Raw genomic sequence first — 25823 nt, 5'->3', positions numbered from 1 at the left:
AATTGTATGTTATTAGATACAAAACAGATAAAGGTGCAATTTGGGAAAGCAACAACATGGTGAGGGTAGACAGAGAAGTAGAGGAGCAGAATTTTTGCATGCTGTCAATGCCAAAATGCTATCAATTTAAACTAGATTGTTATAAATTTCAAATGTTAGAAATAATCACCGTGGTAGCCACTAAGAAAATATTTAAATTACATATCCAAGAGAGAATGACAAGGAAATTAAGTCAGTACACTACAAACAAATCAAGTAAAAACAAAGGAAAGCAGTAACTGACAAAATTAGGGACATAGATGGTATAAGACAAAATATTGAACACAGTTGCATATCTCCTCCCTTATGAATAATTATTTTAAACAGAGATGGATTAAGTTCACCAATTAAAAGGCAGAGATTGGCAGACTAAAACAACAACAACAGCATGATCCCACTATATGCTGTCCACAAGAGAATCAGTCTAGATCCAAAGACATAGTATGTTCAAAGCTAAAGGATGGAAAATGATATCCATGCAAATAGTAACCTAAAGAGTGCTGGATCTCTATGTTAATATCAGAAAAAAATATTCTATTAAGTCACAAAGGACATTATATATTTTGAAAATGATCAACTCATGAAGAAAATCAATCAATCAAAAACATGTATGGATTTAAGAAGAGAGAACCAAAATATATGTAGCAAATATTGACAGACTAGAAGGGAGAAGGAAGCGGTTCTACAATAGGTTGAGATTTCACTACACCACTTCAATCAATGAATAGAATGTCTAGATAAAAGATCAATAAGAAAACAGAGTACTTGAACAACAGTATAAAACAGACAGACATAAGAAAAGTATGTAGAATACCCCACCAACCATTAGCAGAATATATGTTCTTCCAATGGCAAAAGAAGCACTGTACAGGATAGACCACAGGTTTGACCACAAACAAGGATCAATACAGTTAAAAAGAACAAAATCATCATAAGCACTTCGCCCATAACAGAATAAAGCTAGAAATCTGTAACAAAGTGAAAACTGGAAATTTTACAAATATGTGGATATTGAACAATGCATTCTTAAACAATGAATGGGTCAAAGAAGAAATCACAAGGAAAATCAGAAAACACTTAGAAACAAAAGTAAAAGAAAACACAAAATAACTCAATTTATAGGATACAGCCTAAAGACAAAGATATAGGGAGATTTATAGTAGTACATGCCTATATTAAGAAAGAAGAATGATCTCAAATCAATAGCATAACTTTACATCTTCAGAAATTAGAAAAAGAGGAGCAAATGAAGCGCAAACCAACAAAATGAAGGAAATAATAAATACTAAAGACAAATGAAAAGAGAATAAAAATCAGAGAGAAAAACAGTCAATCACAAAGTTAATTCCTTGAATAAAACAACATTAGCTAAACTATGTTGACTAAGAAAAAGAAAGAAGACACAAGGAACTAAATCAGAAATGAAAGTGGATACATTACAGGAAGAAATCATTTAAAGAGAATAGTATGAACAACTGTACACCAAATAAATTAGATAACTAGATGACATGGGCAAATTCCTAGAAAAACACAAATTGCCAAAACTGGCTTAAGAAGAAATACAAAATGTCAACAGACATGTAACAAGTAAACAGAATCAGTCATGAAAAACAGCACAACAAAGAAAAGTCAAGGACTATATGGCTTCACTGGTGAATTCTAATGAATGATTAAAGAATTACCAATCCTTCTCAAACTCTTCCAAAAAAATAGAAAAGCTAGGAATACTTCCTAACTCACTCTATGAGTTCAGCATTATCTTGATACCAAAGCCAGATAAAAACTTCATAAGGAAACAAAATCAAAGACTAACATTCCTTAAGAATACAGATGCAAAAATCCTCAACAGAATGCTAGGAAACTGAATTCAGCAGCATATTAAAAGGATTATATGCCATGATGAAGTGGGATTTATCCCAGGAATAGAATGATGGTTATCATACTAAAAATCAATCAATGTAACGCACCACCCCAGTAAAACAAATGAAAAAATACCACATGATCATCTCAACTGATGCAGGACAAAAAAATCCAACACCATTTGATGATAAAAACATGAAGAAAATAAAGAACACAGGCAAAGTTCCTCAACATGATAAAGGGCAAGTATGAAAAGCCTAAAAAAACATACTTACTGGTGAAAGACTGAAAGCTTTCTCATGATGAAGAACAGAACAAGGATGCCTATTTGCAAAACTTCTGTTCACTATTGTACTAAAAGTTCTAGCCATTTAGGCTCCTACCATGTCTTGGCTATTGTAAATAGTGCTGCTATAAACATTGGGGTGCAGCTGTCATCCTGAAGTAGGGTTCCTTCTGGATATATGCCCAGGAGTGGGATTCCTGGGTCATATGGTAGGTCTATTCCTAGTCTTTTGAGGAATCTCCATACTGTTTTCCACAGTGGCTGCACCAAACTGCATTCCCACCAGCAGTGTAGGAGGGTTCCCTTTTCTCCACAGCCTCTCAATGTCCATCAACAGATGACTGGATAAAGATGTGGTATATTGATACAATGGAATACTATTCAGCCATAAAAACCGACAACGTAATGCCATTTGCAGCAACATGGATGTTCCTGGAGAACGTCATTCTAAGTGAAGTAAGCCAGAAAGAGAAAGAAAAATACCATATGAGATCGTTCATATGTGGAATCTAAAAAAAACAAAAAACCCCATAAATACTAAACAGAGACAGACTCATAGACAGAATAGAAACCTGTGGTTGCCAAGGGGGTGGAGGGTGAGAAGGGACAGACTGGGATTAAAAAATTTGTAGATACAGACAAAATACTGTTGATGTGGACAGATAAACAAGATTATACTGTATAGCACAGGGAAATATATACAAGATCTTGTGGTAGCTCACTGTGAAAAATAAGTTACAATGAATATACATATGTTCATGTGTAACTGAAAAGTTGTGCTCTACACTGGAATTTGACACAACATTGTTAAATGACTGTAACTCAATAAAAAATAAAAAATAAAAAATTTAAGTTATAGACAGAGTGATTTGGAAAAATAAAATACACTCATATTGGAAAGGCAGAAGTAAACCTATCTCTATTTGAATATATTATCCTATATAGAGAAAATCATGCACACACACACACTACACACACACACTACACACACACACACACACACAAACCCCACAAAATAAGCTACAAGAGCTAATAAATGAATTTCACCATGGTTGCAGAGTGCAAAATCAACACACAACAATCAGGAGATTTTCCCCTCTATACCAGCAGTGAACAACACAAAAAGTAAATTTAAAAAAATGTATTTAAAATACCATCCAGTAGAGTAAAATACCTAACAATAAATTTAATGAAGGATATCCAAAACTACAAAAAAATTGTAAAAGAAATGAAAAACCTAAATAAATAGAAACATATTCCATTCTCATGGACTAGAAGATTTTATATTGTTAAAGTGGTAATACTACCAAGAATGATCTGAAGATTCAATGCAATCCCTATTAAAATTCCAACAGTCTTTTCTACACAAATGGAAAAGCTGATACTCAAAATTAAGGAACTGCAAGCAGTCCTAAATAGTCCAAATAATCTCAAACAAACAAAAAGGACAAATTAGGAGGAGTTTCATTTCAAAAAGTACTACAAAGCTACAGTACTCAAAACAGTATGGTACTGGCATAAGTATAAACATGAAGACTAATGGAAAAATACAGAGTCCAGAAATAAGCACATGCACTATGGACAACTGATTTTCAACAATGGGCCAAACCCTTTCAATGGGGAAATAATAGTCTGGTCCTGGGACAATTGCATAACACTGGGAAAGAATGATGTTGGACAACTACCTCAACGCTATATTCAAAAATTAACTCAAAATGAACCTAAATATGAGTTAAAGTCACAAAAGTCTTAGAAGAAAACATAAGATTTGGCAATGTATTCTTATATATGACAGCAAGAGCATAAAAAATAAAAGTAAAAACAGATAAATTGGACTTCATCTCAAATTAAAACTTGTGTGCATCAAAGGATCTTATCAGAAAGGAAACTAAATTTCCACTATTGGTGAAAATATTTCCAAATCATGTATCTAATATAGGTCTGATATCCAGAATATACACTGAACTCTGACAACTCAACAAAAAGGACCAATTAAAATATGTGCAAAGCACTTGAATGGACATTTCTCCAAAGTCTGCTGTTGTTGTTTTTTTAATGTTCAAATATAGAAAGATGCTCAACCTCACAGGTCATTAGGGAAATGGAAATCAAAACCACAATGAGGTACCACTTGGCCCATGCTAGTATGAGTACAATTGAAAAATGGAAAACAGGTTTTGGCCAGAATTACAGAATCTGAAACCAGCATACATTTCTGGTGGAAATGAAAAACTGGTTTAAGATGCTACAGAAAATAGTTTTGACTGTTCCTCAAAAAATTAAACGTAAAACTGTCATATTTGACATGATGTGTGAAATTCCATATTCATATCTGTGTGTGTGTGTACACACACTCAGGAACTACATACACACACATATTCATAGCAGCACTATCAAAATAACCAAAAGGTAGGAAATATCCAAATTTCCATCAATAGGTGGATTCATCAATGAATGGATAAACAAATGTAGTATTTATAAACAATGGAATATTACTCAGCTATATAAAGGAATGTAAGAGAATTCTGAAAACATGATGGAATAGGAGCACCACACAGATAGACCTACACAGACAACAACTGCACTGGCAGAATCTGTCCGTATGTAGGATTTTGGAACTCTGGGCTCCGTTGAGGCTTGCAATGTCCAGGAGTAGGCTTGGATGGTGTTTTTGGCTTATTTCAATGAATTTCAGCCCATTGCAGAGTAGCAGCTCCTTACAGGAGCTAGAGTGGATAAAAAGAATAAAGTCCTCCAAATACTGGGGATCTGTGCTCTGACGGCTGAGACTGCTGATCAAAGAGGTGCAAAGAAGCAGAATGCCACTGATGCACTACCCCACAGTGACACAAGCCCCTTCGTTTATTTGGGCCCACCCCCTTTTTTTTGCCTTTTCCCTTTTCAGAACCAGATTAACAATTAGGAAATTAAAAAACAATTGCAAATATTGGGAAAATTAAAAAGTGACTGTGCTTACCCAAGGAAGGGCCCAGAAAAGACTTAAGAAGACATTATGTTTACACATCAGGCTGATTCTTCACACAGAGAATCTATATCAATAAAAAAAATTAACAGAAAAGAAAGAACAGCACACCCTGCAAAGGGGGAAAATCTGTTTTTTCTAGAGTTATGACATTATTACCATTGTTTACCAGTGTACAACCAAAAAAATCACAAAAGATACAAAGGAACAGAAAAGTATAGCCCATGCAAAAGAAAAAAATCAAAAGAATCCATCACTACAGAAGACTGAATGGCAGGTATATCAGACAAAGACTTTAACACAACTGTTTTACTGATGCTCAGATAAGAAAAATGTGGAGAATATGAAGAATGATATGTGAACAAAATGGAAATCAGTCAGATAGAAAATCTAAAAAGAAACCAGAAAGAAATTATGCAGCTTCAAAGTACATTAACTGAGATGAAAAATTCATATGGATATTCAAAAGCTGATTTGAGCTGATGGAAAAAAGAATCAATGAACTTGATGATAGGACAATGGACATCATCAAGGCTGAGGAACGGAAAGTAGAAATATTGAAGAAAACTGAACAGAGCCTAAGGGACCTAAGAAACACCATCAATCACAGCAAAACATGCATGTGGGAGTCCCAGAGAAAGAAGAGAGAAATAGAAAAATGGGCATAGAAAACATTTAAAGAAAGTCATACAAATATTTGAAGGATATTCAAAGAAATAATGTTTCAATTGAAGTTCCCAAATTTAATGAAAGACATGAATACAAACATCCATGAAGTTTGACAAACTCCAAGTTTTAAGATAAAATCAAAGAGACTCATATCAAGACACCTTACAATCAAACTTTCTAGAGACAGAGTGAATCTTGAAAGCAGCAAGAGGAAGTGACTCATCACATACAAGGGATCCTCAATTAAGATTATCTTCAGACTTCTCATCAGAAACTTTAGTGGTCAGACGGCAGTGCGTCAAAATGCTCAAAGAGCTAAATGAAAAAAACCTGTCAACCATGAATACAAATCTGGCAAACTGCTCTTTAAATAGCCAAGAAACCAAGACATTCCCACATAAACCAAATTTGAGGGAGTGAATGTCCACTAGACCTGCCCTGCAAGAAATGCTCAAGGAAGTCCTGCAAGGTAAAATGAAAGGATGTTAAACATTAACTTGAAACCATATGAATAAAGATCCAATAAAAGGAAATACAAAGGCAATTACAGAAGTAGTATTACTATGACAATTATTTATAACTGTACTTTCTATTTTCTACATGATGTGAGTTATACATTTTTAAAAATTTAGAATAAAAGTTTTTTAATAATGTAACTGTGATTTGTAATTCCAAATTTTTTTTCTACATAATTTAGAGAATAAGACATTTAAAATAATAATTTGTTTCTATTTTAGATGTAATATTTTGACATCAAGAAGTGGGGACAAAGCTGTAAAGGAGCAGTTATCTGCAGGATGTTGAAGTCAATCTGCTATAAATTTAAATGTGTAACCACAACAAAATGAAATCAGGTTAAATACTCAATATAAAGGGAAGAGCATTTCATAATAGGATTAACAAGTCTAGTTACATGTTCTTTACCAAAAACATACTCATAAAGAACATGGAAAACCTTATGGAGGTGCAATCCCCTCATGGTGCAAACCCCTCAAGTACATCAAAGAAAGGAACAACTAACTGGTGAGTGAGAACATATCCTTTTACAAGTCAAGGGGTTTTCAGTTATAGTCACCCATATCTGAGGATGCGGAACCCATGAATATAGAGAGACACCCAGGAGCATCAGTCACTTTTGCTATCCTTGGAGGGGATCGTGCAGATACCAAGGGATGACTATACTGGATTTCAATTAAATTGAAAGAGAACCTAATCAGAGTTATCAGCTGCTAGATCATTAAAAGTAAAAAGTAAAAGTATTTTTCCTTTGATAGCTCTTCGGTGGCATATTATTCAGGAGCAATTCCAAAAATTGAGAGGCATTACTATAACAAAACTGCATTCACTCACATCTACTTATTTATGCAAACAAGTTTTCTCATTGCTTACATCCATGGAATTGACCTTGGAGTAGAATTAATGCTAAACTATTTTTCCTTGTGGTAGTTCTCATCCACTAAGAAAATGCACTAGTTTCCAAAAAATCCATGCAACTCGATCTCTGTAAGACATATTTCCAATAAAACTTTACTTTTGTGTTTAATACTTATTCATAAGTAGTTGAAATATATTTGTTTTGATTACTTGGACTAATAAGTTTTATCATGACAGGAAAATTTTTAAACAACCCTTAAATCTGTTTATTCATATATTTCCACTACAGGGAAGTGTGATAAAGTGATCAATAAAACAGCTGCAAGTTTTAAAGAAAAAGAATATGAAGCAGAATTTTGTGTGCACCTCACTTACAAGACTTTTATAGTAGTCTATCAGTGTCCCCATCTCCCACTCCCACCTCACTGAGAGTGGCTCCTTTGTAAGGGCCCACAGTTCATTTTTCTTAGAACCTACAGTATATAGCAAAGGACACCTAGTAGATTCTCGTAAGTAGTTGATGAATGAATAATTGAATTGAATTGAAAAAACATTCATTAAAAGTTCAGACATTTTGTGATAAAGTTAGTTAAACATTTGAGTTCTTATACTTTACCAATACATGTTATTTCTGAGAAAACTAGAGAATTTAAAGATGAAAAATAATTCTAACGCCCATGTGAAAAATAATCCATCTTATCCTGAGTCGCTGAAGATTCTCTGGCTTCAATAATGACTTCTTGGTGATGTCTTTATTATTGCTTGCTTTGTAACTTTGTAATTCCTGAATATTGCACCCAAGTCTCTTAGTTATTTTGAGAATGTCTCCATGTACATCTATATTATAGGACTTTATAAATAAGTAAGACAAGATTTAACTTAACGGGCAAAGTATTCACTTGACAGAGGAAGGAGATGAAGATAGTACAGAACAATGCAGAACTCACCTCCCCTCACAAACACATCAAAGCTACATCCACATGTGGAAGAATTCACACTTAAAACTAACTGGAGAGTGGCAGAAAGACTCCTGTACAACTGAGGCTGCAAGAAAGATCCACAAAGAATATGGCAGGAAGGGAAGAAAAGTGATCAGGTTGAGACCTGTGCCCCTGAGAGAGGACACAGATGAAAAGGGAGATTACACAGGTGGAGATCCTCCTCGGGCAGTGAGTGGTCAAGCCACGTATTTGGTGCCCTAGCATGGGGTCTGATACAGGGAAGGTGAGCCCCTTGGCCAATTGGAGGTCCAGTAAGTTCAACAGGAGGGCTGTGAACTTCACCAGTGAGGAGCATTCACATGCCTGCTTGCTCCTGAAGCAAGGCAAAGCACACAGACTGAAAACTGCAAATGAGGCTGCCTGGTTTCCTGCGACTGCTGCAGCAGGCATCCAAGCCTGAGCCCAGTGAACGTTGGAGCCCCACTTGCTTCATGAAGCAGCTCCACACTGGGATGAAGTCCCAGGTGTGTGTAACCCAGCTTGGCACCTGAGAAGAGCAGGGCCATCTGTTACTGGTGCTTACACAGTAAGCACATGAGAAGCACCTCTGACCTCCAGCTGAGGCCAAATGAACACAGCTGGTGCCCAGACCCATGCTGGGAGCCCACACAGGCCCTATGTGCCCTGTGGTGCAATTCCGCACCTGGGCAAGTGTGACAGAAGCCAAGGGAAGAGCCGAATTCTGAGAGAAAAAAGAAGCTCAGGTCCAAAACGTCATCTGAGCAAGGTCGGGGCATGCATTGCTGCTGCTTACCCAGGCTTACAACAGAAGCAGGCCAGATCTCTGCCCTGGCAGGACCACCATGGCCTGTACCACAGTTGAAGCCAAATGCCCAACCTCGCACCAGTGGTGCTCCCCTCTGGAGCAAAGGTACCAGTGCTGGAAGTGGGGAGAGCACATACATGGAGCCAGCTTGGACCTGACCTTCAGGGCTCCTAGTCCAGCAATATGTGACTCATGTCCACTCCTAAGAGGGCAGAGACAGCCACTGAGCAGACTGGATGCCTGAGTTCAAACGTGGATCCAGCTGTAGTCTCTTCATCTCCAGTAACAACTACTACCAAGGTGACAGCTGCCAGCACACCCTAAGGAAAGGCATAACTTGTGTTCAAGTCAGATCCAGCTCTCCGAACAAATCCACTGGTTACATGCTGACTGTATGGGGATGCTTCCACATAAGGAAGCCCCTTCAAGACAGCAACAGTAACTGTTTCACTTATCTCCTAGAGAGTGAAAATTAAGCAACATGAGAAGAGAGAAGAAAGTATCTGAATTGAAAGAGCAAGAGAAAACTCCTAAAAAAAAAAAAAAAAACTATGGGCAGAAGACCTGGATAGACATATTTCCAAAGAAGATATGTGTATGGCCAGTACATGTGTGAAAACATGTTCAGCATCGTTCATCATCAGAGAAATGATATATCACCTCATGCCTATCAGAATGGCTATTATCAGAGAGAATAAATATCAAATGTTGGAGAGCATGTGGAGAAAAGGGAACCCTCATGCACAGTTGGTAGGAATGTAAACTAGTGTAGCTACTGTGGAAAACAGTTTCTCAAAAAATTTGAAAATATAACCCAGCAATTTCACTCCTGGGTATATATCCAAAGAAAAAAAAGACTTAAAACACTAATTGAATAAAATATATGCACTCAATTATTACAGCAGCATTATTTACAATAGCCGAGATATGGAAGCAATCTAAGCGTCCATTAACAGATGAATGGATAAAGAAATGTGGTATATATATATAATGGAATACTACTCAGCCATAGAAAAGAATGAAAGTTTTGTCATTTGTAATAATATGGATGGTCTTGGAGGGTATTATACTAAGTGAAATATGTCAGATAAAGAAAGACAAATGCTGTATGCTATCACTTATTTGTAGAATATATTTCAAAAAGCTAGTGAATATAAGAAGAAAGAAACACAAATATAGAGAACAAACTAACAGTTACCAGTAGAACAAGAAAGGGAGAGAAGCATCATAGAGGTAGGGAATATTAAGAGGTATAATCTCCTATGAATAAAATATACATAGGATATATATAGAATATAAAATATATAGAGAGATAATTACTCAGCAATAAAAGAAAAATTTCTATTGATAACAATATGGATGGACCTTGAATGTATTATGATAAGTGTGATGTCAGACACAAGATATTGTATGATTTTACTTATATGTGGTATCTAAATAAACACATAACAAACAAACAAACCCACCAAACTCATAGGAAAAGAGATCAGATTAGTGGTTACCATTGGCTGGGAGTGGAGGACTAAGGGGTGGTGAGAGGAAACTGGATGAAGGTGGTCAAAATTTACAAACTTCCCTTAGAATGACTATTCTTTAGGTCCTTACTTCATCATTCTAAGTGAAGTAAGTCAGAAAGAGAAACAAAAATACCACAATATGACTCACATGTGGAATCTAAACATACACGCACACACACAAAAACACACACACACACACATGAACTTATTTACAAAACAGAAACAGACTCACAGACATAGAAAACAAACTTATGGTTAGCAGGGGGAAAGGAGGTCAGAAGAGACAAATTGGGAGTTCAGAGATTTGCAGATCCTAACTACTTTGTATAAAATAGATAACAAGTTCCTTTTATACAGCACAGGGAAATATACTCAATATCATATAGCAACCTATAATGAAAAATATGAAAATGAATATATGTATGTATATGCATAACTGAAACATTATGCTGTACCCCAGAAGTTGACACAACATTGTAAACTAACTATACTTCAATAATAAATAAAATAGATAAACAAAAATTATTTACAAAATTCCAGTTATAAGTTAAATGGGTACTGGGGGTTTAATGTACAACATGATGATTACAGGTCACACAAAATATGGTATATATGAAAGTTTGAGTAAATCCTAAGAGTTACATCACAAGGAAAAACTTTTTTTGGTATGTATATGAGATGATGGACATTAACCAAACTTTTTGTGGTATTTGTTTCATGATATATATAAAGCAAGTTATGTTGTACACTTGGGCTTTATGGTTGTAGGTCAACCATATTTCAATAAAACTGGAAACAGAGGAGAGGTCAGATCAAAATGACAGAATAGAAAGACATGGAGCTCATTTCCTCCTATAAATACATCAAAAATAAATCTACATGTGGATCAATTCTCACAGAATACCTGCTGAATGCTGGTAGAAGTTCTCATAAGACCAAAATTCCAAGGATTACCACATAACAAGGTAGAATGAAGGGTTAAAGAGTGGAATCAGATTGTGACCTGCACCTCTGGGTGGGAGCTGTGAAGGAGGAGATGTTTCCTCACCCTGGGCAACCCCTTCACCAGCATGGAGATCCACCAGGACAGAAAGGGAGCTTCAGAGGCTCAGAGAAGATGGCAGCAGTCAGTGTGCAGCAGACAGAAGGGAAAGAGACTGGCACAGAGGGTCTGTGCCACCTCGCTGCATTCCCGAGCCCAAGGGGCATATCTCCATGTGCGTGCAGAGGCTGGGTGCTGAAACTCAGGCTTCGGAGGTCAGATCTGGGAAGAGGACTAGGGTTGGCTGCGCAGGGACAGCCTGAAAGGGCTAGAGCCTGTTCTGAGCCACAGTCAGGGGCATGCACAGGAAGAAAGTTGGGTTCATCATGGAACCCCCAGTGTTGACATGCATGATCAAAGAAACGGGCAGGGCGGGGCCACAGGAGCCTCACTCACAGAGCACTCACAGTAGGGGAGGCTCCACCTACCCTCCTATAAGCATGCCAGCGCCAGTGGGAGGCTGCACTCAAATCCAAGCCAATCCCCAGGGGTTGTGCAACCTCAGAAGCAGGGCTGAAATCTGAGCATCACAGGGGCTGGGCAACCCCTAGATGTATACAACCACAGGCACTCTGTAAACTCAGTGCCTGCAGGACAGCTGAGCAGAGCTGGTGCTTCCCTGGCCAGGGGAGGTCTGGCTGTAGGCTCCGTGGCCTTGTGCATGCAAATGTGAGGTTGGGGTCTGGGCTGACCCAGCAGCGCCCACAGCAGGTCCAGGTGCATGACTCCAGCGGGCCTGGGCCTCAGCTCAGCAGTTCTGTGCCAGCAGATCTGTGCCAGTGATTTTGGAAGCACAAAGCCTAAGGGACATCCTGGCTGAGGGCCTGAATTCCCTTGGTTGCAGTGGGCCAAGGGCAGTGCCCAAAACAGTGTACTTTCTGAGACACACACCAAGTGACTGGTGACACCACAGAGCACTCTTCCTAGGGGACAGCTACTGCAGAGGAACACTAAGTAGCTCCCCTCCCAGCGGGAGCACTCCAAGCCCGCCTACACACACTACAGTTCTGTGTCCAATCTAGGGGCATCCACCCCAACAACTAGGAAGTAGACCTGCCCACAACAGAGCTGTGACAACCACAGAGCAAAAAGGAGACCCTACCCAACACCCAGTGCAGACTCTGGGAACCACAGCAAAAATCACACCCCATACCAAGGGAATAACCACCAGCACACACTGAGGAAGAATGTGGGAGGCAACCATACTAAAACCAACCCTCACAACAAAAATATTAGACTTACAGAGGCTACACAGGGATACTCCCACTTAAAAAAGCCCTTCAAGACCATAGCAGATAACTGTTTCACTTAAATTCATAGAGTCAGAGAAATATAAGTAAAATGAAAAAGTAGAGGAACCACTACCAACTAAGGAAACTACAGGATTCTGCTGAAAGAATAAACAATGTAATAGACCTCTCCAGACTACCAGAACGTGCGTTCAAAAAGGAGGTAATGAAACCACTGATGGAATTAAGAAAATCTATTGATCGGAATGCAGATCATTTTAACAAGGAACTAGAAATTATAAAGAGGAGCCAATTAATTTAGAAAACTCACTTGCTGAGACAAAAACTGGCTAAAGGCAACAAACAGCAAACTGGATAATGCAGTTTGAATGAAAAAGTGATTTGGAAGATAGAATAACAGAAATCACCCAATTGGTACAGCAGACAGAAAGACAAACAAAGAAAAAAAAACAGTGAAAGCAATATGCCAGACCTATGGGATAATATAAAACATCCCAATCTAAGCATAATAGGGATCCCAGAAGGAGAAGGAAGAGAAAAGGAAATAAAAAATTTATCTGAAGAAACTATGGCTGAATACTTCCCAAACCTAAAGAAGGAAACAGATATCCAGGTACAGGAAGCACTGAGGATCCCATAAAACTTGAGCCCAAAAAGACGTACAACAAAACAAATTGTAATTAAAATGTCCAAAGTTAAAGAGAAGATTCTAAAGGTAGCAAGAGAAAAACAAAGAGTTAATTACAAGGGAATCCCCAGAAGGCTACCAGTTAATTTCTCTACAGAAACGTTGCAGACCAGAAAGGAGCAGCAAAATACATTCAAAGTCCCAAAGGAAAAACACCTGCAACCTACAATACTCTACCCAGTAAGATTATCATTTAGAATAGAGGGAGAGACAAAAAATTTCTCAGACAAGTAAAAACTAAAGCAATACAGGAACACTATAACTATCCTAAAAGAAATAGTGAAAGTTCTTCTCTAAATACAAAAGAAGCAGGAATTCATAGAAAAGAAAGAAAATCACAACTGGAAATGTGATAACTACAGTGAATGGCAAAAAGAAATATGAAGATGCAAAAGAGGACATCAAAATCATAAAATGTGGGGGAGGAGAGTAAGAAAGTGTAGATTTTTTTTTTTAGAATGTGTTTGAGCCCATATGGCTACCAGTCTAAAGGAAATATATAAGTAATGGGTTAACATACTTGAAAAACAGGGTAACCACAAATGAAAAACGTACAATAGAGTCAGAAAAAGCAAAAAGAACAGAACAACAGCATAATACAAAAGGAAAACATCAAAAACACAATATGAAAAACAAAAAAGAACAAAGAATTACAAAATCAATCAGAAAACAAAGTTTAAAATGGCAATAAATACATATCTATCAATAATTTAAAAATCAATGGACTAAAGGAAAACACAAATGAACGTTAATACAAAACATAAACAGACTCATAGTGAAAGAAAACAAAATTGTGGTTGCCAGGAGGAGAGGGGTGGGAAGGGACAACTGGGAGTTAAAAATTTGTAGATACTGACAGGCATATGTAGAATAGATAAACAAGATTATACTGTATAGCACAGGGAAATATACACAAGATCTTGTGGTAGCTCACGGTGAAAAACAATGTGACAATGAATATATGTATGTTCATGTATAACTGAAAAATTGTGCTCCACACTGGAAACTGACACAATATCATAAATTGACTATAACTGAAAAAAAAAAAAAGAAAGAAAAAAGAAAAATGAAAAACTGAATGGATTAAATGTTCCAAGCAAAAGACACTGAGTTGTATACTGGATAATAAAACAAAAGCCTACAATATGCTACCTATAAGAGGTCCACTTTAGGGCAAACGACACATACAGATTGAAAGTCAAAGGATGTAAAATGATGTTTCATGCAAAAAGAAATGACAAGAACGTGGGGGTATCGATACTCATATCAGACAAAATAGACTTTAAAATAAAGACCATAAAGAGAGAAAAAAGGACACTATGTAATGATAAAAGGAACAATACAACAAGAGGTTTTTATACTCATTAACATATGTGCTTGCAATACAGGAGCACCTAAGTCCTAATAGACATAAAGGAAGTGTGTGTGCGTATGAATGCATGTGTGTATGTATATACATATATATATATATATATATATATATATGTAAATACACACACATATATATACACACATACACATAAAGGGAGAAACTAATGGGATTACAGTAAGAGTAGGAGACTATAACACCCACTCACATCAATGGACAGATCTTCCAGACAGAAAATCAAAGAGAAATTCTCAATGATATAATAGAACAATTAGACCTACCTGATATTATCAGAACATTATATCCCTGAAAATATGAGAATATGCATTCTATTCAAGTGCACATGGAACATTTGTTAGGATTGATTATGTAATATGAAACAAAAGCCTCAACAAATTTAAGAGGATAGAAATTATTTCAAGCATCTTTTCTGACCACAATGACATAAAAATAGAAATCAACTACTGCAGGAGAAATGAGAAAAAAACTGACTGCATGGAGACTAAATAACGTGCTACTTAAAAACCTGCAGGTCAATGATGAAATCAAAGAGAAAATTTAAAAGTATCTTGAGACATTTGACAACAAAAACACACCCACACAAAATCTATGGGATTCAGCTAAAATAATCCTAAGAGGGAAGTTCAGAATGACACAGGCCTTTCTCAAAAAATAAGAGAAATATCAAACAACATAAACTACCAATTAAAAAAATTAGAAAAAGATGATACAAAATCTAAAGTCAGAAGGATGAAGGAAACAATAAAAATCAGAGAAAAATTATATAAAATAGACATTTTAAAAACAGTAGAAAAAAATTTTTTAAATCCAAAAGCTGGTTCTTTGGAAGGGTAAACAAAATCAACAAACCTCTGGCCAGGTTCACCAAGAAGAAAAGAGAGAGAACCCAAATACACAAAATAAGGAATGAAAGAACAAAAATAACAACCAGTACCACAGAAATACAAACAAACACAAAAACAAAAACCACAAGAAAATACTATGAACAATTATATGTCAACAATTGGAAAACCTAGAAGAAATGAAGTTTCTAGAAACACACAGCCCACCAAACCGAATAGGAACAATCAGATAATCTGAGCAGATCAATCACCAAAAGTGAAATAGAATCAGCAATTAAGAAAGAAAAACAAAAAGCTTCCCTGCAAATAAAAGTCCAGGACCAGATGGCTTCACTGGGGAATTCCACTAAACATATAAAGAAGAAATTAAACCAATCCTTCTCAAATTCTTCCCAAAGATTGAAGAGAGAATACTCCAAATCTCATTCTATGAAACCACCATCACCCTGATACCACAAACAGACCTAGACATTACTAAAAAAGAAAAGAAAATTATAGGCCAATATCACTGATGAACAGTGGTACAAGAGTTTTAACAAAATATTAGCAAACAGAATGCAATTACACATAAAAAAAAATCACACAAGTTGGATTCATCCCAGGGACACAAGGACAGTTCCACATATGCAAATCAATCACCTTGATACACTATATCAAATAAAGAGGAGACAAAAATCACATAATCATCTCAAGATGCAGAAAATGCGTTTGATAAAATTCAACATCCACTTATGATAAGAACTCTTACCAAAGTGGGTATAGAGGGAATATATCTCAACATAAATAAACCTATTTATGATAAACTCACAGTCAACATAACATTCAACAGTGAAAACTTGAAAGCCTTTCTGCTAAAATCTGGAACAAGAAAAGGATGCCCACTCTCACCGCTTCTATTCAATATAGTATCGGGAAGTCCTAGTCACAGCAATCAGACAATAAATAAATAAATAAATAAATAAATAAATAAATAAATAAAGGGATCCACATTGAGAGAAGAGGCAAACTTATCATTATATGAAGATGATATGATACTATATGTAGAAAACACAAATGATGCCACACAGAAACTACTATAACTCGTAGATGAATTCAGCTAGGTAGCAGATATAAGATTAACATACAGAAATCAGTTGCATTTCTTCACATTAACAATGAAATATCAGAAAGGGAAAGTTAAAAAAATGTTTTTAAAATCACACCACGAATAAGTGAAGTATTTATTAATAAACCTCACCAAGGAGGTGAAAGACCTAAAGCAATGTACAGATTTAATGTGATCCTTAAAAAGTTACCCAGGACATTTTCCCCAGAACTAGAACAAATAACCTTAAAATGTATACAGAACCCTAAAAGATCCTGAATTACCAAAGCAACTGTGAAGAAAAAGAACAAAGATGGAGGCATAACACTCCCAGACTTAAGATAATACGACAAACCTACAGTAATCAAAACAGCATGGTACTGGCATGAATATATAAACCCACACACCAATGGTCAATTAATCTTGACAAAGGAGGCCAGAATATACAATGGAGAAAAGACAGTCTCTTCGGCAAGTGGTATTGCAAAAGCTAGACAGCTGCATGCAAATCAATGAAGTTAGAATAGTCCCTCACATCATATACAAAAATGAAGTCTAAATGGATTGAAGACTTAAACATAAGACACGATGATATAAAACTCCCAGAAGAGAAATCAGGCACATCATTTTCTGACATAAGCTGTACCAACGTTTTCTTAGGTCAGTCTCCCAAGGTAATAGAAAAAAAAACAAAAATAAACAAATGGAAGCTAATCATACCTATAAGCTTTTGCACAGTAAAGGAAACCATAAACAATATGAAAAGACATCCTATGGAAGTGGAGAAAATATCTGCAAACAATGAGTCTGACAAGGGTTTAATTTCCATAATATATAAGTAGCTCATACAACTCAAACATAACAAAATATCCAACCAAATCAAAAAATGGGCAGAAGACCTAAACAGACATTTCTCCAAATAAGACATACAGATGGCCAATAGGCACATGAAAAGATGCTCAACATCATTAATTATTAAAAAGTGTAAAGCAAAACCACCACGGGGTACTACTTCACAATGGTCAGAATGGCCATCATTAAAAAAACACAAATAACAAATGCTGAAGAGAACGTGAAGAAAAGGGAACCCTCCTACACTGTTGGCAGGAATGTAAATTGGTGCACCACAATGGAAAACTAAATGGAGGTACCCTAAGTAACTAAAAACAGAGTTCCATATGATCCAGAAATCCCACTCCTCAACATATATCTAGAGAAAACTATAATTTAAAAAGATACATGCACCCCAGTGTTCATAGCAGCACTATTTACTATAGTCAAGACATGAAAGCAACCTAAATGTTCACTAGCCGATGAATGGATCAAGAAGTGGTATACATACACAATGGAATATTACTCAGCCATAAAAAAGAATGGAATCATGCCATTTGTGGCAACATGGATGGACCTAGAGATTATCATATTAAATGAAGCAAGTCAAAAAGAGAAAGACAAATTCCTTATGATATCATTTACATATGGAATCTAAAATATGACACAAAAGAACTTATTTACAAAACAGAAACAGACTCTCAGACATAGAAAACAAACTTATAGTTACCAAAGGGGAAAGAGGATGGGGGAGGGTAAATTAGGACTCTAGGATTAGCAGATACAAACTACTATATATAAAACAGATAAACAACAATGCCTTAATGTATAGCATAGTGAACGATACTCAATATCCTGTAATAATACATAATGGAAAATAATATGAAAGAGTATGTGTATGTATGTATAACTGAATCACTTTGCTAGATACCAGAAACTAACACAATGTTGCAAATCAACTATACTTCAATAAAAAAGTAAGTCTTAGAAAATGAAAATAAAACTGATGTGGAAATCTTTAGGTAAAATAGTAGAGTAGGGAAACCTAGAATCCCATCCCTCTTGTAAAGCAATGATTAAACTAGAACAAACTCTCAGAATCAAGTTTTTCAGAACTCTGCAATCTAACAAAAAATCTGGAATAATCAAGGCATTCCTGGTTTGGCTTGCTGGTGACAGAGTGGTCAATACTGGCACACCTCGTAGATATTTCAGGTTCAGTTCCAGATCAATGCACTAAATTCAGTAATGTGAATTTTTTGGTTTTCCAGTGCATATACAAGTTATTTTTACACTATACTGTAGTCTAATAATTGTGCAAATAGTGTTACATCTTTTAAAATGTACATACTTAAATTAAAAAATACTTTATTGCTAAAAAATGCTAGCCATCATCTGAGCTTCTAACAAGTCACAATAATTTGGCAATGGTAACATCAAAGGTCACTGATCACAGATCACCATAACAAGTATAATAATAATAAAAAGGTTGGAAATGTTGTAAGAATTACCAAGAAGTGAGTAAATGCTTCTGGAAAAATGGCACAAATAGATTTGTTTGATGCAGGGTTGCCACAAACATTCAATCTATTAAAAATGCAGTATCTGCAAGGCACACTAAAACAAGATACAGCTATATGCAACTTGTTTTTCAAAGAATTGTGTTTTGACCTGTCTGGGGGCTCCCTGAGAACTCCTACAACTCAATAACCAAAAAAAAAAAAAAAAAGAAAGAAAAGAAAAGAAAGAAAAAAGTATTTAAAAATGAACAAAGGACTTAAACAGACATTTCTCCAAAGAAAATATACAAATGGCCAACAAGCTTATGAAAATATGCTCAACATCACTAATCATTAGGGAAACACAAATCAAAAGCACAATCAGATACTACTTTACACCCATTATGCTAACTGCTATCAAAAAAAAGCAGAAAATGGCAAATGTTGGTGAGGATGTATAGAAACTGGAACCCTTGTACACTGTTCGTGGGAATATGAAATGGTATAGATGCTATGGAGAACAGTATGGTGGTTCCTCAAAAAATTTAAAATATAATTACCATGTGATCCAGCAATACCATTTCTTGGTATTTATCCAAAAGAATTGAAAGTGAAGTCTCAAAGAGATATTTGTACACCCATGTTCATAGAAGCATCATGCACAAAAGCCAAAAGGCAGAAGCAAAGCAAATATCCATCAACAGATGAATGAATAAACAAAATGTGATATATATACACAACAGAATGACATTCAACCTTAAAAAAGGAAGAAAATTCTAAAACGTAGTACAACATGGGTAAACCCTGAACACATTACCTTCAGTAAAATAAGCCAGTCACAAAAAGACAAGTCCTATATGATTTCACTTATATATACATGAAGTATCAAGAGTAGCCAAACTCACATAAAGTTGAATAGGAGGCAGAGGGGGAGTGGGGAGTGTGAATGAAAATACTCCAATGTGAGTGAAAATAGTGCAAACATATCAGTAAACAAAGAATGCTGAAACTAAGCCATCAGTGGCTGCCGCCACCCCCCTGTGGGGACAGGCCTGCAGCCCAGCCTCTGAAGCCACTCACTATGGTGCCCTCTGAGTGGACTCAGAATAAGAAAGGACAGGATACTGGCCCTAGATAGCTAGATGCTTCTCAAAGGAATGAATTCAATGAACTCAAATATTTGATTCCTCCCATACAAAGAAAAGCACTAAATTCTTTAACTTGAGATGCCTGGTTTTCTTTAGATAACAAGTAATCTTTTATTGTTCCAACTACCTGGTCTTTGTTGTAAAGCTCCTATATATCCTATTTCCTCCCCTACCTCTTTGGAGCAGTCCCTCAGAGCGATCTGGGAGGCTGTCATTCTGGCTCAAGTCCTCCTGCCAAATAAAACATAACTCTTAACTTTTAGGCTGTGCATTTATTTCAATTGACAGGAGTTTCTGTTTAATGGGTACAGATTTTCAGTTTTGCAAGATGAAAATGCTTTGGAGGTCGGTTGCTCAACAGTGTAAATAAACTTAACACTTCTGAACTGCACACTTAAGAAGACTAAGATGATTAAAAAAAGAAAAGAAAAGAAAAACAAGGATGCCTGCTTTGGACACTTATATATTCAACACTGTACTAGAAATTTTAGCCAGAACAAATAGGTCAGTAGGTAAGTATGTAGGTGGGTAGGTATGTAAATAAATAAATGTCATTCAAACTGGAAAGGAAGATGTACAATTGTCTCTTATTTGCAGATGACATGATGACATATATAGAAAATCCTAAAGAATCTACAAACTATTAGAACTAGTGAATAAATTCAGCAAAGTTGGAAGATACAAGATCAACACTAAAAAATCCTTTGAATTTCTACACACTATCTATAAGCAATCAAAAAGGAAGTTAGGAAAACTTCCATTTACAAAAGCATCTAAAATAATACTTAAGAATAAATTTAAGTAAGGATGTGTAAAATCTGTACACTAAAAACTACAGAACACTGCTGAAAGAAATTAAAAACCTAAGTTAATGGAAAAACACCTCATGTTCATGGATTCTAAGATTTACTATCCTTAAAATGGCAATATTCCCCAAAGTGGTCTACAGATACGATGTAATTCTTATCAAAATTTCAAAGGCCTTTTGTGTGGAAGTAGAAAAGCTAACATAAAATTCCTATGACTTGCAAGGGACCTTGCTGTGGAACAGTTTGACAGTTTCAAAATAAGTTAACACAGAATTATCACATAAATGACCCATCCTTTTCACTCCTAGGAAAAAACTGAAAATAGATCTTCAAACAAAAATTTGTACAAGAACGCTCACAGCAGCACTATTCTAAACAACCAAAAATGGAATCACAAGTGCCCATCAATTACCTGTATATATACATAAATATATATATATACACATACAATGGAATATTTATTGTCATAAAAGGGATGAAGAAGAGATATAAGCTACAATATGGATGGATCTTTAAAACACAGTAAGTGAAAGAAGCCACAAACAAAAGGCTACATGATTCCATGTATATGGAGTATCCAGAATAGGCAAACCCATGAACAGGAAACATATTAGCAGTTGCTAGGGGTTGGGGTAAATGGAGAATAACTGTTAGCTTATGTACTGCTTGTTAAGGGCACACGGTTTCCTTTTGGTGTGATGAAGAGATTCTAGAAGTAGATGGTGGCTGTGGTTGAATAACAATGTGAATGTACAAAATGTCACTGAATTCTACACTTTTTAATGGTTGAACTGTGAATTTCAGTCATGTGTATTCTACCACAATTAAATAAGAGAACTCAACAAAGATTTAGATTCTGCCCAGTCCTCAGGACTGTCACAAAGCCTCATCCTACTAACCACCCTAGGTTGCCCTGGTCTACTCAGACCTGTCCCTTCTCTGAACAATCGTGAGTCCTAATACTCAATTCATTTGAATTATTTATCACATATGTTCTTTTGATATCTCTTAACTTATCCCCTGGATTGGATAAGAATCATTCACTTTATTCTTAACCACTTTTTTATGTAATGTTAAGGCTGTCACTGGAAAGTTCACAATCCCACCAAACGAAGCCTCTCAAAAAACTTTTTACGTCTTAGTTTCACAACTCAGTAAGATCACAAGATTCGCATTTACCTACATGCATCTTTGCACTACTGTTGATCTGCTACTCTGTATTAGAGGTGAGCAAACATTTTCAGTAAATGTCCACACAGTAAATATTTTAGGTTTGTGAGGCATACAATCTCTTTCACAACCACTCAACTCCACCCTTGTAATGTACACAAATTTAAGCAGCTACAGCTGCAAATGAATGAGCATGAATATGTCCCAGTAAAATGTTAGACACTGAGAATGGAATTTCATAAAATTTTCATATAACAGAATATTACTCTTGATTTACTTGTTTCTCAATCATCTAAAAATTTTTAAGTTTGTGGGCCATGGAAAAACAAGCAGCATGCTGCACGTGGCCCAAGGACTGCAATTTGCTGACTTCTGCTATTTTTCCTGATGTTAACTTATTCATTTCTACTATTTCATATAAATGTGCATTTTATAAACCTCAAATAATCACCGTTAAGCCAAACTGTGCATAAATTAAACAACTCACCTGGAATGTGATCATTTCCTGCTGGTCCTGGAAGAGAGTGCAGAACTGTAAGGGTACAGCAGAGAAAGAAGGAAAGGTCATGAGAGATGTCACCTGCCGAACAAGCTCCACACAGTAGCTGGCAAACACCTCAGAAAGGGAGACAACTTGAGAAGAGGCAGAAAGGGACACTCTGTGTCCATGCATAACTCTGTATGACTATGCAGTGCCTGGTCACATTAGTTTTCAAATGTAAAAAGATTTTTTTCCTGCCAATTTATGAACAATGTATGCTGTAACCCAGAAAAATGTAAACACATTAAACTAATTCAGCCAATTAAGAAAAACCAAGGAATGGAATATAATGCTTTCCTTAAAACTGGTGCTGAGCAAAAACACTGAACAAAAATGTGTAGTGTTCATCACAAAACAGAGAATCCCAGCAAGATTCTGAAGAAAAAATGGATGGGGTGTTTTAAAGGGCTGGTCTCTTTTGGAAGGAAAAAAAAATCCTCTTAACAAGTTATGGTTTCAGTTTCTCAAAAGTATTTTTGACAAAAAAAAAAACAAGCAAACAAACAAAAAATTTGGTTTTGATTTATCTGTTGTCAAAGCATAAAATTCTGCCTGAACTATCAAGAGACTCAATGTCTGCTCCTGATTCTGCCATAATAAAATATATGACTGTAACCACTTAATGTTTTAGACCCACTTCCTGCCCACACTATCCCAATACCATCTTTTAATTAAAGCAGAAATAGTCCTGTCTGAAGTCCAGGTATTAAAGACCTGTCTTGCTGTACCATCTCTGATTCTCTTAACATCACTACAAAAGGGCATCAGCATATCTCTAGTTGTGGTGGAGTAGGGGAGCAACTTTGAGTCCAGAAAGAATGCAGCGAAGAATGAAGGGACGAAAAAGGCAATTCCCTCCCCTGTGGCTGGTAAGCTCTTCCTTCAACACGATGCTTTCTTAACTCCCCAAGAAGCAGTATCTTCTGTTCCTTTTGTCTTGCCCTCCTATCCCAGCCACAGCTTACACCTCTTCTGAAAGTTGGCCCAAAGCTTCCACCGTCACCCAGTCTGTGACAGTCTGGCTATGACAGTGGTTCTGGCAAGAGGACCCAAATTGCTTCTGGCTGAGCAATAAGAGCCCCTTCCACTAGGGCTCTGGATCTGTACTGAAGTCTCAGGCCAAATGGCTGTCCTACCAGGGATTCCTGCTCCTGGAACCCCCTTACATCACAAAAGCTGCTTTGTTACAAAAAACCTGGACCCAATTCAGCTGGAATATTCACCCAAAATCTCAAAATCCGGGACCTTCCTGTCCTCTTGAGTTACAAGGAGGACCACCTGCAAAAGCAAACTGGTGCTACTGAGAACACAGGCAACGCTGGGGCGGGGGTGGTCACAGGGACCTGGACGCGTCCATTTATGTGCCAGGCTCACAAGTTCTTTAGAAACAAGAAGAAATTCCCCAAATCCAATGCCCATTTACTTCAAAATGATTTCCTAAAGGGGTTAGGGCCACGGAGCTGCTAACTGCTGCGACTGAATCATGCTCAGGTCTCATGCTGGGCAGAGGATGAGGTATGGAATCTCTCCTGCCTCCTGCCCCTGCGCCGCTCACCACTTCGGATTCCTATCGCCTCTCTGAGCCTATTTCACTGTTAAAAAGGGCCGCGACACTGACCGCAGGTGGTTGGGAGGATGGAGCGAGATCCCGAGCAGAAAAGACGGTTCTCCGCTGAGATGAGAAGGGCGTGTCTACCGAGCGCCCGAAAGCCGGAGTCCGCGCGCGGCCGCACCGGCTCCTCGGACCGCGCTTCGCCCCGGAGATGAGGAAACTCCGCTTCACCCGGTAACGAGCGCTGGGACCCGCCCGGTCTCCTCAGGTGCGTGAAAACGGAGCCGGATTCACACCGAGGTCAGAGGACAAAGCCGTTTCTCACTCACCCGTCTCGCGCGGAGGCCCTGCTCCACCCGCCCAACCCTCAGGCGCTCAACAGCCGCTTCCCAACCGCCCCCCTCACCCTCAGGCGGCAGAGGCTCGGGCTCCGTCTCCTCGCGACCAGGGAACTGGAACACACGGGCGAGTGGGGGAGGGGAACCGGGGGCGGCGCACATGCGCAGAAGGCCCGGAGCGACAGCCTCGTCCTGGGCCAGAAAGCGCGCGGTGCGTTTTCCTAAAGCCCTCCAGCCAGCTCAGTTATAGAGGGTCTGCGACTTCCAGCACACTGGGTAGAATTGCCAGGTTTAGCAAGTAATGTTCAAGCCGCCAGACATACTTTTATTCTTTGTTCATCTGAAATAAATTACAAGCATTTAAACTACATATCTCTTTCATTAGTTATATTTCCCTGAACTGTTGGTTCTGCTTAACAGTTCTTTGTTTTGCAGAATTCAGTTATAGAATTTCTACCACAGATAGTCCATTGGCATTGTACAATTTACATTGTCACATATCTTCTTCAGTGGTCACATCTCACTTCGTTCTTGGTCCGTTGGACATTCATTAATGAGAAAACACACAACTTTGGCATTATGAACAAGTATAATGGCATAAAGTTAACAACTCTGGGAACTGCTCTACAAATTTATTTTCTGAAACACCTGATACATCATTCATGGCAAAACTTGCCTATTCCATTCTTCAGGATTATGTTGGATCTCTTGGTTAATGACTTCCTAACATGTCCACTGACAAAAAGAGAACTTTTAGGTCAACTATTTCTTTCCTTTTTAACACTACACATGATAATTCCACTTGTCTCTTTGTTAGAAGAGCAACTAGTAACATCCATGTAAAACAATCAAATTCTTCAAGAGATGAAACTCACTTCAAAATACAGTCATGGCAGATACAATAATGATTATCCACAAATCAGAATTTATTTTCCTATTCATAACTAATGTTTTCCCTTTTAAGAACAGTCTGACAGGAAGATTTCACCAAGTTCCATTAAACAATGGAATAGTTCAATAACACTTTTTGCTCTTCTTTCTATTTCCATAGTTCTATTGCTAAAGAGATATTGAAAATGATAAATAAGAAATAAGCAAATTGGCTTCATTCAATGGGTTATTCAAAAGTAAACAAGAATTTGGG

The 25823-nt window shown here is 37.0% G+C and overlaps 1 pseudogene; it reads right to left on the bottom strand.

The window, feature by feature from the left end:
• Positions 1–24841, bottom strand: part of LOC140699553 (uncharacterized) — a 51832-nt pseudogene extending 26991 nt beyond the window's left edge.
• Positions 24842–25823: the final 982 nt, after the last annotated feature.

This window comes from Vicugna pacos, chromosome 11, assembly GCF_048564905.1.
Source record: "Vicugna pacos chromosome 11, VicPac4, whole genome shotgun sequence".
NCBI classification, from domain to species: Eukaryota; Metazoa; Chordata; class Mammalia; order Artiodactyla; family Camelidae; genus Vicugna; species Vicugna pacos.
Note: the sequence above shows the minus strand (reverse complement) of the source record. Positions and strands in the feature narration are given on the sequence as shown.